Source organism: Pimephales promelas, chromosome 2, assembly GCF_988280905.1.
Source record: "Pimephales promelas chromosome 2, fPimPro1.hap1.1, whole genome shotgun sequence".
NCBI lineage: Eukaryota > Metazoa > Chordata > Actinopteri > Cypriniformes > Leuciscidae > Pimephales > Pimephales promelas.
In genome coordinates this window covers 4,178,071-4,191,586 of record NC_142770.1, presented here as the reverse complement: position 1 = coordinate 4,191,586, position 13,516 = coordinate 4,178,071, and positions in this window count along the sequence as shown.

Genomic DNA, 13,516 nt, shown 5'->3' with positions numbered 1-13,516 from the left:
TTTTCTCACGTCTTTCTCCGCTGCCATTACTGAACTCAAACTGACGCGCGCTACATCAACGTCATCGTTTTCAGCCACTCGCTCTAATCGCTGATTGGTCCTACAACAAATTGATGTCTGGAAACCTCAGGATTTACAGCAGTCCCAGACGTAGTACTGAAGGAAAATGAAATTGAGCGGAAGTGTGTAGGAGGGCGCAGCCAGGCTACATATTTACCCCCAATTGTCATGGTATGGGGATTTTTTTTTTTTTTTTTTAAACTTGAAACCAATTTCATTGGATTCCTTGACCCAAAAAAATGTACACTTTGACACTAAATTTGTCATTATAGCGATAACAGAAGGAAAGATATGGGCTCTAGAGTATTTTCGGCACATTGGCGGTCATTTTTGAAAAAAAAAAAACATGTTTATTTCTGATACAAAGTGTGATATCACTTGTGTCTTAGGATAAATTTATTTGTATGACCCTAAGGTACTTCCATACCAAAGGCGACCTTTGCATCAAGACTTGAAGTCAAAGGCCTATTTTTTGGGCATAACCTCCCTAGTATTTCTCTTACTTTTTAAAATCACTTTCTTTTTTGTATGTTGTCATCCCCTATGCCGTCCTCTTTACTGCTGCTTAGTGATTTTTGCACTCTTTAGCTATGGCAGTTAACTGTTTACTTCCTGCTGCTGTTGCCATTCTATCAGCAGCTGTGGCTTAAAGTCCCTAATAATGGGCTTTATGCCCAGCTGCACTACTTCCTGAATTTCAGCCAGCTCCTTGTTTCCTGTCTGCCATTATTGGCCGAACTTGATTAATTCAGGTGTGTCTGATTATTTTTGCCGTGACTACTGAGGTCAGGCACACCTCAATTTGTCCAATAATGACAGACAGGAAACAAAGAGCTGTCTTAATTTCAGGAAGTAGTGCAGCTGGGCATTATTGAGAGCTTGTAGAAAAAGAAACTAGTGACAACAACTCTTCATTTTTATTTAAAAAAAAAAATGTGTCACCAGATGCCAACAAACATGTTGATACCGAGACACTCGTGGGTTACACAGAGATCATCTCCCTCTAGCAACGGACCATTGAAACAGTTCGGACGTAACGAAGCCTCGTTTACTGAAATCACGTGAGGTTTGATAGTCGTTCAAAACCTCAAAAAAAACCTGAATTTCGTAACAAATAGGTAGCCTACTTTTAGCGAGTCTAATGTTATTAAAACTTTCGTCCGTTTTCCTGTGAAAATTGTTTCCTGTTGAGTTCACAGTGCTCTGATGCATTTTCTTAAAAGAACCACCAGATGGAGACATTTATCAATTAAATCAATATCATAAAATGAACTAAAAAAAGAAAGGTGTATATATCAGTCAAGGATATTGATAAGTGCCCTGAATCAGACTTTTCTCCTTGTACATCGACCAAAGAGGATAACAAGGAGAGTAAGTAAGGTGTCCTGGGGTTAAACACTGTTGATTGTTGTTGATTAATCCCACTGGATATTATCAGGAAGGACTAAATAGTCCCGAAGCAAACAAAATCAACATTATACTATACGTGAATAATCACAGGCCACAAATAAAACATAAAAGGCACCAATATCTTACATTGACTGAGCAGAAAATCCCCGTAGATTCCCAGTCTGGACTCCAGGCACCATCCACCGTGATATTAGCCGACATTCAAGAGCAATAAGCACACTACCTCCCCCTAGTGTCAGGTAGTAGCTTTACACACCAAAGGGGAACTTTTGACACGTCAAGACTGTTACAAGTTGAAAGGGCTTTTGTTTCATCAGCAAAGGCTAAAATGTTTTGCAAATATCTCAAAATTAATAACACTAACTGTCATAATGCTTTAATCAAGTTTTTTAATCAAAACCATGAATCAGCACTGTTCCACTGTAAGGCCAGTGCAGATTTAGCCCTGTTTTAGCCCCCCGGAGTTGTGCTTAAAAAAAGGAAATATTTTATTTGTTAATATTTTTGGTAATCAACATTACCCTACAAATTCTGTTGATTGAACATAATTTGTACTGAATATTCCTTTTAAAAACAAGAATATTTAAAGGGGCAGGACTAATGATCTCTATTTACAGATATATTGAATATGTTTGATGTCAGTTTTGCTCCCATATTTCCCCTTATTTTAAGCATAAACACACTTATTTTTATTATTTAAATGTGTGTTGTTATTATTATTGTGTAATTATTATTTAGGAGTTAGATATGAGTGTAACCATGGCAACAAACACAGTAATCAAACAGGCGGGAAAAATCCTCAAAACAGAACATAACCCTTAGACAACACTAAAAAATGTTATTTAATAAAAAAAATGATGGTTACAAGCATAATATTTTTGAGTAGTTAAGGCTTCATTTCTTTCATGGAATCTACCTGAATAAATCATGTAAAATCCCTTTAATTATTTAGTCTATGATACAATGAATTTAATATTTTTAGTGAAATATGCTTTTTAATTTTTTTTAAGTTGATGCTCAAAAGTGTATGAATTAGAGTGAATTGTAGTAACCTGTTTATATTTTACTTACAAATATATTGCATTATTAAAAGCCTTTATCCCGCTTGCACAGCACTAATCCAAACTTGTATTAGCATTATATCAAAGTAATTGATCATTGATTAAAGCTACAGTCTTCTGAGTATTAATATATGTAGGTATTCACAACCTTACGATACGCCCTCCTCTTCTGCACAATGGTAACGATCAAAACTTGAACTTAATTGAAACTCGTTCAAATGTCAAATATGATGACCAATCATCATTAACATTTAACATATGTTTCCCTTTACTCAAAAACACACAAAATAGTAAATCTCAATATCTCCTCTCCATTACCAGCCATGTGCAAAGCATGCTGGGAACTAACAATGGTGTCTCTTGATAAAACAGCATAATTGAGCTAATTCTCTTCAAATTAATTGGTAGCCCTTTTTCCTTAATTTTATCAGCTTAATCGGTTCCTCAATTCAAGCCTCAAAGTTTTGTATTTTTCCTTAAATTTTTTTGGAAAATATCTCTTTCATTAGTGAAATATTCTCAATAATTTCTTACAACACTGAACCACAATTTTCTTAATAAAATATACACAATATTTTTTTTTATTATCACCATGAATTTTACAAGACTGATGATTCAATTTTTACAGTGAAGTAAGTTTTGTAATTAGTTGTGGAACGCAACACATAAAAAGAAATGCATCAAAGTAAAGAAATACATCTGTATAATCTTAACAGTCTGCATTTTTGATACTGCAAGTGTTTTACTGGTATTGTTGCTGTGACTGGAAATGTCTTGTACCTTTATGTTGTTCATGTGTCTAATTTAACACTAACATTAACCCTTGGTTATCCATACAGATCAGAAAACAAAGGTTGACCAACTATGAATAGCATTAACAGAGCATGTCTTACAGCTGCTCTGGAACAAAACCCTGCATTAATAAGCTTAGAAACTCTCTGATTTATCTTATGTTGAAACACATATATTCTGTTCATGCCTGTAACTGGACCCATATATGATACAGACTGCATTAAAAGTTGTTACTTTAGTATGATGATAAAAGTTTGTCAGCAGGAGTGGTATAGCACAATGTTGTACTATGAACATGGATTGTCTTACCATCTTTATGAATAATCTTTATGCTGATTCGGTCTTTCATTGTATCTGTTGGCATGTGAGGACATGAAGACCTGTTGTGCTATTTGTCTGTTTTTTTTCTCTATCTTGTGTCTTTTTCAGTTCAGCTGCGATTGTATGTTATATTGTATATATTATATTAGGCTTTGTATTTTGTGCTTGTCTTGTAGAATATTATCTCTGATTGCCCTAACTTTATGAATTCACTGACTTTATTACTAGCTTCAGCTTGTCAACTTACGTTTTTCCGTAGTTCTTTCTTTTGACAGTCTTGTTCTTACTTGTTTTGTATTCGTCTTTTATCTGCTCATTGTTAATACAACACTAGAGGTTTTTTAAGTTGTTTTAGGAATCCAAATATTGTGCCTTGATATTTTCTCTATTTTCCTAATCTTTAGAATAGGAATGGGAGATTCAAATTAAAACTTAAACGGCTTCTCTTTAATAAAATAATAGCATTTACTTTTTATGAATGTGTTTTTGTATGTTCACTGTATGTGCTAAAAAGTATTTACAACGTGATTCATACATGGCGGATGGAATATGCATGTCTAAAATATTTTTGTGTGTTTTCAGAAACCAGAATAGTGACCTTAACCCGACCATAACCCGAAAATTGGCTGCATGTAAACGTAGTCAACGTTTTGAAAACACCTTTAAAAATCCACCAGATGGAGACATTTATCAAAATCCTAAAATTAACTAAAAAAAAAAAAAAAGAAAGAAAAAAGAAAAAGAAAGGTGTAACAATCAGTCAAGGATATTGATTATCTGTTGCTCTCTAATATAAAATCAGTTGTTTGGAACGACATGAGAGTGAGTAAATGATGACCTCATTTTCATTTTTATGTGAATTATACCTTTTAATATTGAGTCAATTTAATATCAGTTAGCCTACATGATGACAGAACCTTACGTACAAAGATAAAACTCTGTAACAATGCTAAGATCGCTAAACACAACTGCCTGGGAACAGTCTTATAGCCTACAACAACATTTTGACAAAATGTGCAGTTACAAAACCTGTAATTACGGTTTTGTTTTATTACCCTAATTTGAGTGAATGTTATGTAATCAAACAGTATTGACTGGCTATTCAGTAGGCCTACTTTATGTAAAACAAAGAATTATGCTTTACACAAAAACATAAAAATTTCAGGAAAACCTTTAAAATATCAGGAGCGTCTAAAAAAGGTCAAATATAAAGCAAGCAGCCATAATCTGTGCGTTAAAGTTTGACTAGAGCTTGAACCATGAACGTCCATATTCCTGTCAAACAACATTCATGGAAAGTGAAGCAGTCACGTGATTTGAAAGAAAGTGTTTGGTGTTTTGGGAAATCAGTGGAGCTTTGAAGCTTCCTGTTTAAAACAATAGCCTAATTTACAGGAATGCACGTGATATTTGTCCACCGTGAGGTCAAACCACATTTCTGTGGTGTAAAGAGAAAGAAAGAGAAAGAGAAAAGGGAGATGTTAATACACAGTCAGATTTTTTGAAAGAGTTGAACTTGAAAATGCTTAATTCATTCATACAATTTTGATGATTGGTAAAGTTAGGAGAACAATTATTTAGCCCTTCATGAATCCATCAATATCTCACTTCAAACCCCTCAGAATGATCCGGCTGTATGTCTGTTGGGATTTCCAAATAATACTCAAAGTTAAACCAGTCCGAAATGCTTAAATACCTTACGGAGAATACAAATCGGAAGTTTGTATATAAAGTTTTTAATGTGTGGTACATGTGGTGATTCTCAGCAGTCTCCATAGACTCCTATGCGAACTCCTAGTGAATGCGTCACACAGCTGGATCTTGTCTTCTCATGGCGACTGGTGCGTACTCTGTGTGATCCTCTTCTTTAACATTCTGTAAAAAACAAAAACAAACACAATCACTAGATATATCTTTAAAAAAGTTATTCATCTATGTCAGCTGTTCTCAGTGGTTTTGCTTTGGGACCCACATTTTACACTGGACATCAAATTATGATGTGCACTTAGCAAAACTGCATCTTTCATATAGGAGACTCGGGAGTTTATTCAAATCAAATATTGACATGTTGTAATATTAGCATGAACTGCACATGTTTATATTATGACGCATGGTATTACTAACATATGTTGCTAAATGCAACAACAAGTGCTATTTAAAGCAACCTGGGGCCCAGCAGTAGCCTATATTACCCCCAGCCAAGTGAAGTGTTTCACGAATGAATGAAAAGAAAAACAACGTTGTTCTAGAGAATTCAGGTAATTGGAAGTGACATGAACCAGAACAGAGTTGCATTGTAATGCGGCAGATCCACTCATCTTTTAATAAGCATCCATCCATCAGTGCATTTTCCCATAGACAGATAATTGCTAGCTGACTGACTGACTGAAATCATTAGAAATAATTCACTGAATGAAGTGAAATATATACATAGGTCTTGCTATAATTTAAAAAAAAAAAAAAAAAAAAAACATACGTATGATACGTTTCCATAAAAATGTATGAGAAACAACAGGCATAATCTGTGTTTGATTTAGCCAAGACAGGCGGCTGTTTGTGAAGCTCTGCCTGAGTTCGATTGGACAGCCTTTTGACATCAACAACAAACGATATGGAAAGTGTCCTTACCTTTTAGAGGTTGATGAATCTAAATAGTCAAATATTTTGTACAATTGGTTAGTTGTTTTTTTTATTCGTTTGGCCCTGCGGTCTGCAACCCTCTCTGAACAGATCTGTGACCCATTTATTTGGCCTTGACACGTACGTGTGACTTCCTGATTTCACACATACAGAGGATTTCACAGAACATCTAGCCTGCCTGCAAGTAATGTGGACAGTGTTCACAGAATCACCCCACAGCCGGGGAGTAAATGTTGACATTAACGTGTGCTTCATGTGTTTTTTAGTATTGGAAAATAATTGTGTGTGTGTGTGTTTATTGTCCAGCTATGTTGGAGATCTAGAAGAGTGTCAGTTGTTTTTGAGTTGAGTTGAGTTGCTAACAGCGATAAAGTGTGAAGCTTGTGCTCACTCAGGATGTGGGCGACTGCATGAAGACTGTGTGTGTGTGTGTGTGTGTGTGTGTGTGTGTGTGTGTGTGTGTGTGTGTGTGTGTGTGTGTGTGTGTGTGTATGCGTGCGCATGCATGCATGCGTTGCTTTATTATCACTGAGCTAATGCTAGTACTGACAACAGTCTTCTTAACTTACTTGCTCAAACATTAAATATAACAACAAACAAAATTAGTGTTGCAAGGACGTTTGATTTTGACATTGATGGGGACAGACAACGCTATCACACAACCAATTCGTAGGAATACGAGTGATTAAAAGGTGGCTAATTCGTACGATTTGACTAATGATAGTTATTCGTACGAATTTGGTAGGCTAACTCGAATTCGAATTAGCAAACGAATTTCTACGATTGAGGTCATATAAATTTGTACGAATTGCCACCTCGTAAAATTCGTACGAATTGCTGTGAGATCGGGTTGGACAAGACTGCATCTGCCATTTTTTTGCATTCATGACTTTTGACCACAAAACCAATTAAACTTAACAAAACATTAACATGACAGCTACTTTATAAAAAAAATAAAATAATAATAATGGTCGTGAGGTAAATTAAAATCCAAATGTATTACCTATTCAGACAGTATACGTAATGTCAGATGTAGTGTGTAGGCTATGTGTGTGTAATCTGGCCAACTTGCAGTTTTTCAAGAGGTAATAAATCTTACAGTTCAGATTCAAATTAGACAAATAGACTTTTTATGTAAGTTGTACCTATACAAGTTATAAACAGAGTTAAAGCTTAAAAAAAATCACATGATTAACTTGTCTAGTCAAAGCAGTTTGCGTTATCAGCCACTGATTGACAGACACACCACACAATCTTATTTTAGTTTTGTTCGTATTTCAAACGAAATTCGAAGTTACGGATGTAACTTTTTTTCCGTAAAGTTCTAACTTTATCTTATTCTCAAATACTGTGACAGTTACGTGAGGTATTTTGACATCAGTGCCTCTGTTGGACACTGCCTGGAAATATTAAATTATATCCTGTGTGAGTGTATTGAATGTCATGTTGGGCATTGGAAATATTTAAAAATATCCTGTGTGAGTGTGAATAATATGTGATTTGAGACAGTGTTTATTTCTGCTGAAGTGTTAGAGACACAGAACACAAATTAAATCAAAAGATCTTACCGATTTCTGTGATTTTTGTCCGTGGAACGTTGGCTCGGTGTAAATGATCTCATCGTCACAGGTCTGAACTGCTGAAAAACAACAAGTATATCATTACATTTAGAAAGCCATTCTTAAACTATTTTTAAATCTTTGACTTGGTTTGGACAATAGTTGATTTTTTAGACAAAAGTATGGTATTGCATCATAATGTGAATTGCATCATGTTATTTCTAAAATTCATGGATGATGCAATTCTAAACACTCTGCAAGAATAAAATATGAACATAAAAGTTTTTTGCCTTTAGTTTCATACACTCTCAGAAAAAAAGGTACGAAAGCTGTCACTGGGGCGGTACCTTTTCAAAAGGTACACTTTTGTACCTAAAGGGTGCATATTGGTACCTTCATGGTACATATTTGTACAATTATGGTACCAATATGCACCCTTTAGGTACAAAAGTGTACTTTGTGAAAAGGTACCGCCCCAGTGACAGCTTTCGTACCTTTTTTTCTGACAGTGTACATTTATTTATATAACCCTTTAGCTGATTTTTAAAGTGTTACATAAACAGGACAGGGGGCACAATAGGCCATAAAAAAATGACGTAAAACGTAAACACTTAAATATCTTGGAAACAGTAGCCAATCAGTTGTTCTAACTGTTATATTTGAGTTTAGCAGATCAAAATACATAATAATTAGCACATTTTATCTCTGAAGTAGACGACTTTTAATAAAGTGTTGACCTGTTATTTGTAGTAATTGAGATAGCATTTCTGTTCGTACTTCCATGTGTTGTGATGCACCTTTTGTGCGAGTGAGACGAGTAAAGTGAGCTGTACAATGTCATAGATAACTCAATAACTTGACATTATGTTGGATTCTTTCAATGAAAAGGAACTAAAGGGTGTTCACCTTATGACAATAGGGCAATCAGTTGTTGTGTTCACTTTAAGCCTATTTTCAGACTAAAATGCATGTTTGAGATGATTAACTGAAAGCAACTTGCACTGTCATGTCTTAAAATATGTCAGTGCCATTGTTATGTCTCAAGATGCACACCAGTAATGTTTTTTTGTTTTGTTTTCTAAGGCATGGTTATGAAAGCAACTTAAATGTCGTAATTGAACTAAGGCCTAATCCTAGCTTAATCTAAGCCCTGTTTGTGAAACAGGCTGGGGGTATATTTAGCAGTAGGTAACACTTGCATTTTTGGGTTGTTTTTCTGTGTTTCCTGCAGATGCAGAAGATCACGACCACAGCAATAATCATCAGAGATCCAGCCGAGATCAACACTATCAGAGACACTGGAGAGAGTGGAGAAGAGTGTGTGTCCGCTGTAATGATGAAGAAAGAAGCGAACGCATCAGTGATCTACACCAGAAGACAGAGATTAGGTCAATAAACGTTAATACCAACTAATATGATGAGTGGTGCTGTACCTGCACATGTGTGTCTGCAGAGTGTGTTGATGTCCAGATGTGTGGTCTGGTTGCTGATGGGATTGTTCAGCACACAGCTGTAGGTGTTTTTATCCTGATATTCCACCTCCAGAGGTAGAGAGAGACTGATGCTGAGATCACACACACTGATGCTGGACAATACACTCATTCCTGCGTACCAGGACAGAGTCGCATCACACACACTCAACACTGATGATGAACACACCACTGAACAATTTGATGATGATGATGAACAGTCTCTGATGATGACAGGAACAGGCAGACGAGCTGAGAAAGTAAATGGAAATGAGGATAAATCTAATCAAGACACAGAATTCAGTATGAATGTTTAATGTGATGAAAGTGTCTGTGATCTCAAACAGTCAAATGATTATGGGATGCCCAAACCTGTTCCTGGAGGTCCGCTGTCCTGCAGAGTTCAGCTTTAACACTATCAAACACTCCTGAACAGCTCGAGGCCTTCGAGGCCTACAGACTAAAAACTTCCAAGCAAGTGTTTTGGAGCAACGCTTTGCAGGACAGTGAACAGGATTGGACACCCATGGATTAAACCTTTCAGTATGTTTACAATAAAATAAGAATATCCACCTTTTTTTCAATGCCCCATGAAGCTTTGCATGAATTATTGTACAGTAACTTCCATTAAACTGTAAACAAATAAGCGAAAGCTTAACTCTCTGCATTTTTAAAAACTGGATACAAAGAGATGCTATCCTTAAAACACTGAACATTAAAAGCAAATATAAAAAGTGCAAAAGTATTCGATGAAGACCATGAATTACACCAAAAGCTCAACGTGTTATATAGCACTGATATCATATGTAAGTATTATGGAATATACGTTGTTTTAATCAAAATGATCATAAACTGGAACATTGACTTATAACATTTCAAAGTGATTTCCGTCAATATGGCAGACAATAAATATTGTATTAACCTTCCTAGAAACGTTCCAGTAAACACTGGTAATATGAATTAGAAGTGAAAATGGGAGAGAATTACATTTTAAAGCCTTCGTGTGAAAACAAACCTGGATTTGGGGAGAAAAATGAGTGATTGATAATGCATTCCAGTGAATTGTTAATGGTACAGCTTGTATCGTAAATTAAAACGGGAGAACATACCACAAATGCATAGTATATGTTGCCTTTTTTACATTCTTACAGTGGAATGCAAAGCAATAAGGAAAATATTTCAGGAGGAAAGAGTGCAGCGGATGAAAAGAGCTCTTGTCACAGATATTCTTGTCACATAGTATACCAAATATTACATTATTCTCCTGATGTCTGAAAAAAGAACATGAAGGAAATTTTACAGCTTATTGAGTCAAACTGACAGATAAGGACTACGCTATCTCACGACTAATTCGTACGAATTCGAAGCATGATTAAAAAGTGTCTAATTCGTACGACCTCACTCATACGAATTTGTACGATTTGTATAAACCCACGTGATGGGTAGGTATAGGGGCGGGGTAAGGGGTAGGTCATTCGTACGAATTCATACGAATTGGCCAATTCGTAAAATATGTACGATTTAGCAAAATCGTACTAATTCGTATGTGAGGTCGTACGAATTAGTACGAATTAGACACTTTTTAATCATGCGTCGATTTCGTACGATTTGGTCGTGAGATCGAGTTAAGGATTAATGCTAGCGAAACCTTATGATTTGAAATTATTTGTTTGAGTCTTTTTGAGTTGAATTTCCCCAAAATTATGTATCTCCAATAATTCAAAACACAGATGATCTCTACTCACCATAGACAGAAACACTGAATGTTTTTGATGTCAGTTTCTCTCCAGTTTTCTCTAGTCGATAAACTCCAGTGTGTTCAGTTGTGGTGTGTGTGATGGTCAGAGATCCAGTTTGATTGTCCAGCTTCAGTCTGTCTCTGAATCTCCAATCAGGAACATCATTATATGTGAAGTTTTGTTTCTTCCGGTCCATTTTAGCTATGGGAGACTTATCAGCTCCAAATGTCCACAGTATATTATCCTCTTCCTGTATTTCAGTAAGATCAGTGTTTAGAGTAACAGAATCTCCCTCCATCACTGACACTGAATCACCAAACACACCTAGAGAACATGAATGGGTTTTGTCACAGATTAAATACTTCTGTTGGTTGGTTTGCAAAGCCTGAAATATTTTTTAGTTTAGTTAAACGTGAATCAAACGAAAAGAGCAAATAAAAGGTGTGAAGTTACGTGTCACGTCTCAAGTTTATTCTGATGGATATTTTCAAAACATTTTTTTAAATAATAGAAAAAATGTGTAAATTAGCTATTTAGATCGTTAGACAGGCTCTCTGCATCTGAATAACTTAACCCTTGTGCATTGTTCAAATTCACTACCCTTTCGTTATGTTCGTGGCTGAAAAAAGCCACTACTTTAAACTGCTGTAAAAATGTATCAGATAAATATTTTTTTCAATTTTTTTTGCATAAATCTATTAACCGACCTCAGTCCTGATCAAAACTACTAATTTTTTTTAAAAAATTCAGGATTTTAACTCTTTAATTGCCAAATTCATAAATGATGTCACTGATTTGGGGGGAAAAAAAACACAAAATGACTTATTTTCAATATAAAATATGATTGTGGACTGGATTTTTTTTTACCTTTTATCACAGTCTTGGACATGTCAAAGATTAGAAACAACATTGGTTTTGATGCATTGTTAGTTTTTGTGTAGCATCAGATTTTAACCTTTTCTCCCTCATTTACTGTTCGTGGCTGTTTTTGCCCCATTGACTTCCATTATAACCACATTTTTTGATTGCAAAGCCATGACACCATAAAATCATGCATTTTTGATTGTTGATGGTTTTCCCTGTTGGGAAGAGGTAAAATTTGTAATTTTTACTGTTGATAACCAGGTGGAACCATTTAACCTTTTAGACAGGCCTGTGCAAAAAAAAGCTTAGTTTCTGGCTTTTACATGCAGTTATATGGAGTATAATAGCATATTACAGTGTGTATATGTGTGTGTGGGTGTGCGTGAGTGTGTGAGAGAGTGTGAGAACTCACCTTGATGCGTCTGAGAAAATAAAAATATACACTTCAGCTCTCAAAACTACATGGAGTAAACAAAAACAAAGTAAGTGTATTTATGCATCTGCTGCCTTTTGATGGTGAGAAATGCAGACTAAACAAAAACAAAGCAAGTGGATATAAACGCTTGTCATTTGATGGTGAGAAGAGCAGCAAGCAACATGAGAGAGGGCTTGACTTGTAGTAAAGTTTTAGAGATGATTATGCAGTCTGACCCCTCCAGCGAGCTGCAGGAGGTATTGTCTTCTCACTCTGACCGCAGACTCAGGACAGTCAGATCCTGGTTTGGATGTGGCACCCTCATCATCATCTCATGCTTCCACTGAAGGCGAGGAGGATTCAGAGGAACCTGGATCTGGATGGACTGGGAGAATCTTGAGAGGGACATGGTGGTTCTGAAAATCGCACGACCACTGCGATCATCCCACAGGCAACGTGTGGACTCCCCTCTGGATCTGTAGACGCTGGCCAAAATCAGTAGCCCCATGCACAGAGATCTGTGGAGTCCACAGATTCAGGATCCTCTGAATCCTCCTCGCCTTCAGTGGAGCTCTAGCTTCCACTGAAAGCAGGAGGATTCTGTGGATCCTGGATCTGGGTGGATTGGGAGAAATGGTGAAGTATGGTTTTCCACCAATGCGGAGACAATTCCCTTTCTTCAGCCTGCAAGAGGCGTGAGTCGAGGGCCGACACGCAATGCTATCGCAATGGTTCAGAACATGGATTCTGTGTTCAATCTGTTTTTTACGGAGGAGATGACTGACCTCGTTGTCAGCATGACCAACCTCCATGGGCACCGCACAATGAGAAACTGGACTGGGGTGGACTCCACAGATCTCTGTGCATGGGGCTACTGATTTTGGCCAGCGTCTACAGATCCAGAGGGGAGTCCACACGTTGCCTGTGGGATGATCGCAGTGCGATTTTCAGAGCCACCATGTCCCTCTCAAGATTCTCCCAGTCCATCCAGATCCAGGATCCTCTGAATCCTCCTCGCCTTCAGTGGAAGCTTGAGATGATGATGAGGGTGCCACATCCACACCAGGATCTGACTGTCCTGAGTCTGCGGTCAGAGTGAGAAGACAATACCTCCTGCAGCTCGCTGGAGGGGTCAGACTGCATAATCATCTCTAAAACTTTACTACAAGTCAAGCCCTCTCTCATG